Genomic DNA, 4,167 nt, shown 5'->3' with positions numbered 1-4,167 from the left:
AGCGAAGATGGTTGTCGATCGATGGTACGTTGTGATATCGATCGACGTTGATTTTTGACTCGTCGTTTTCCTCTTCATCAACATTTTTTATTTCCTCGCTTGCGTTCATCAGCCGCGTATATTCGTCAGTCCTGTTATCTATGCTAAACATGTTTCTTTCAGTGGTAGAAAGGTCATTTTCTAAGGGGTCATCTGAGCGTAGATCCGCGAAAGATTCTTCAGCTTGCTCAGAGATGTCATCCACGTAGAATGCTCGATTATCGATTAGGGGATGCTTGATTAATTTTTCCATGTCAAAAGTCATTGAAATGTCTCCAATGTTCAAACGTAATCGTCCTTCCTTTACGTCAATTATCGCTCCAGCTGTGGCTAGGAAAGGTCTTCCTAAAATAAGGGGATCCTTTGGTTCATGCTTGTATTTTAACACAACGAAGTCCGTAGGTATATGACAATTGTTTATCTTTATAGGTACGTCCTCAAGTAGTCCTTCTGGTACTCGAATGGATCTATCAGCAAGAACCAGGGTTATTTGGGTTGGTTTAAATTCGTCAAACCCGAGGGATATAGCAACAGAGTAAGGCATAAGGTTGACGCTGGAGCCTAGATCGCAAAGTGATCTATCAAATCGTTTATCTTTTATGTTGCAATCTAGAACAAAACTTCCAGGGTCAGGTCTTTTGATCGGCATTTCGCCTTGGATTATGGCACTTACATCTTTAGAAACCATCATGACACTGTTTTCCGACGATGGAAAACTTTTGGATACCATGTCTTTCACATATTTCTTAATGGGAGGTGAAACTTTCATGGCATCGCTCAGTGGCATTTCAACTGTGATATTTTCGAGGGCTTTCTTGCAAATTGCTTTATCCAATTCTCGTTTTGTCTGCGACGTGTTGGGAGGGAAGGGTGTTAAAGGTTTGTACACTCTCTATTACCGGTTCGACGGGTGTCGTTCTCGGTGTAGTAGGTGTAGGACGTCGATCGATGATTGCATCACCACGTCGATCGATGTTCTTGCCTTCGTCGATCGATAGCTGCATCTTCCTTTTTATCATCGCTGAGGTTAATCGGTTCAGAATCATCAAGATTATTGGTTTGGATCCACATTTTTCAGTTCTCTCTCCTTCAGCGAGTTCGCCATTGGAAACGCTTTCTCTTGTAGTTGGAACAAGGCGTTTCCCGCTCCTTAGAAGTACAGAGCAGACTTGACGTTTTGGGTTTGTGTCGACCTTCTAGGGAGACATTCTTTTTCTCTTCGGACAAACTCATCGTCGTGGGAAACTCGGCTATTCAAAACTTTTACATGATCGCTCAAAGCCTTAAATTTCTTATTGAAATTAGAGCACATGGAATCTAATCTTACATCAACATCCAGGACCGTTTTCTGCTGGTCTTTCAAAATTTCTTCCATTTAGATTCCACAATGCTCTCATGAGTTTGTTCTTCCTCATGGCTTCTTGTAGACCTCATGTTTATCTGCGGGTTAACAAGTTTTTGTTCGCAAAAGACAATCTGATCGATGAGGTTTACATGTTCTTCTTCATCTCCTTCATGTGAAAAGGTCTTGGATATCCGATCTCCATTGGAAATCTCCCTCTTTCTCCTCTCGAGATCAACCTTCGCGGTACTAGTGCTGGTTGCCACATTTTCAATTAGCCTCGTGGCTTCTTTGGGGCTCCTAGTTTTGAAGTTCCCTTGACTTGCAGCGTCCAAAGTCGATTGGTATATCAAATCGAGACCTCTGAAGAAAATATTAAGTAGTTGAATCTCGGAAATCCATGGTGGGGGCAGTCTCGCTGGTAGCCTTTGAATCTCACCCAAGAGGCTTTAAAAGCTTCAGCAGTGCCTTGAGAAAAATTATAGATATTTTTCCTAAATTCTTCGGTCCGTGCATCATCGAAGAAATTTTTGAGAAAGGCACTTTTGATATCGCTCCAGCAAGTCAGAGATCCTGGCGCAGCTGTTTCAGCCAGCAGGTCGCGTCTCCATCAAGAGAATGCGGGAAGAGTTTGCAGAATAGGTAGTCTTCGGAAACTCCCTGCATCTTTATGTTAGACACAAAGTCCTCAAGTGCTTCGATATGGTCTATGGATTTTCATGAGGGAGACCATGAAAGGGGTTTTTACCTACTAGAGATAAATATTTTGGTTTCAATTCAAAGTCTTTCCTCTGAATCGCTGGTGGGCGGATCGCAGACCTGTTGGTGTATAACCGATCAGGTCTGTTGTAATCTCCAATCGTTTGGTAACGCTCCAGTCCAGCATTCAAAACAACAGCTATTCCAACAGGGATTGCAGTCCTATGTCTATAATTAATTTGGTTTGATGCATTGCATACTTGATCTTTTTATTTCCTAGAACTACTTTTCCATTATTGAAATTCGTAAACACAGACTTACCTGCTTCCGGCTGGTGGGCGTCGATCGATGTGTTGTAAATCAGGGTCAATCGATTTTGGTTGACCGGTATCGATCGATTCCAGCAGTGAAGTGTCGATCGTCTCGTTCGTCGATACGTCGCTCGATATGCTCATATCTGCGCCGATCGATTGTCTGGCCGAGACTTGTGTTCTTCTCCTAAGTACCTTTGTCAGCAGGAAGGTGAAAAACTTTTAAGCAACAGAATGTAAATCTAGACTATATTATAAATTTAATCTACTGGTAATAAGAATGAGTCCCCGGCAACGGCGCCAAATTTGATATCACTCAAATTACCCTAAGGAGTGAATTACTCTCTCAAATAAGAGGTTCAATTGTAATACTTAGGGATCGAATCCACAGAGACTCAAGGATTACACAATAGATTAAATAGTATAAAATAAAGCTGGAAAATATGTTTTAAATAGTAAATTAAATGGTGAGCAAGGCAGTTGCTCGATTGATTTGATTTGAGGTTGTTAACAGAAGAAAGGTAGCTAGATTTAGGTATTATCTCAGGTGTGACAAGTTTGCAAGTTAATTAGGGTTTTTAGTATTCATAGTTCTGAACTCAAACTTTTGTTTAATCAAATGATTAACTACGCTGGATCTCGGGTCATCAACTCTCGTTCGATGATCATAAGAAAGTGTCGATCGTAATTCAATGGAACATCGATCGATGCACCTTTCACAATATCGACCGATACAACCCTAGTTGCGTCGATCGATATTGCTTCCAGCGAGCCTTAAGATCAGGTTTGATGGGTTCTCTAATCTAACTAGGAACAACTCTCGTTTGTTCTCAGTCAGATTAGAACACACTAGTTTAGTTTTCAGGAAACTGTTAAGTTCTCACTTATCCAAATTAATCCTAAGATCTAGGTCAAGGATGACTAATCCCAAACAAAGTATTAAGAACAACTAGATGAAGAACTATATTTTAAACACCCTAACAATGGTTTATTTGCAATACATGAGTCAACCTTGTGAGAAACCTAAATCTAACAATGAGACTACTCAAACATATTCATAAGAAACATTATGATGGTCTGAATAATACTGCAATAGAATAAATAAGAGAAGAACAAAGTAAAGAAACAAAGGGAGTTCAAGATCTTCCCTCTCTCAAGGTGCTCAGATCTCTCTCTCCAATCCTAAGCTTTCTCTCTCTCTAGAATAGTATGAAGCATAGCAGCCAACAATGGCTTAGAAAACAGTAAAATAGGGTTTCTGGTCGACCAAGGGCATAAGGGTAATTTGTGGTTACTTCTGGGCTTCAGTTGGTCATAAAATATACTCAGCCCACATTCTGATGTCCCTGTCGTCGATCGACATACAATCCTCTTCTCGACAGCTTCCTCTCGCGAGGCAGACTGACCACTCTTCAGTAAAATGGGCATAACTTCTGCTACAGGATGTGGATTGACCTCAGACAGGTGGCATTGGAAAAGCTAACTCAAAGCTCTATCTTGTGTCAAAAGATGGGCTAAATCCAACGGTGGAAGGTCTTCATCGAGAGCTAAACATCTGAAGTGTCTGTGCAGTTCTGCACTGCGAAAGACTCCAAAAGGCACCAAAATCACCTTATATCTCCAAATCGTCCATGAACCTGTAAATACTCTAAATAGACTCCAATACATAATAAATTTATATAAAAAACACTTATATACCATGGGTAAAAATAGGTAAAATCCATGGTATATCAACTCCCCCAGACTTATCCTTTTGCTTGTCCTCAAGCAAAACAA

General features: G+C 40.7%; 1 non-coding gene across 1 annotated transcript; it reads left to right on the top strand.

The window, feature by feature from the left end:
* Nucleotides 1-1,776: 1,776 nt before the first annotated feature.
* Nucleotides 1,777-1,883, top strand: LOC130505193 (small nucleolar RNA R71). The gene has a single exon (XR_008941585.1). It is a non-coding gene; the product is annotated as a small nucleolar RNA R71 (small nucleolar RNA).
* Nucleotides 1,884-4,167: the final 2,284 nt, after the last annotated feature.

The sequence above is a fragment of the Raphanus sativus genome, unplaced genomic scaffold, assembly GCF_000801105.2.
Source record: "Raphanus sativus cultivar WK10039 unplaced genomic scaffold, ASM80110v3 Scaffold2078, whole genome shotgun sequence".
NCBI classification, from domain to species: domain Eukaryota; kingdom Viridiplantae; phylum Streptophyta; class Magnoliopsida; order Brassicales; family Brassicaceae; genus Raphanus; species Raphanus sativus.
Note: the sequence above shows the minus strand (reverse complement) of the source record. Positions and strands in the feature narration are given on the sequence as shown.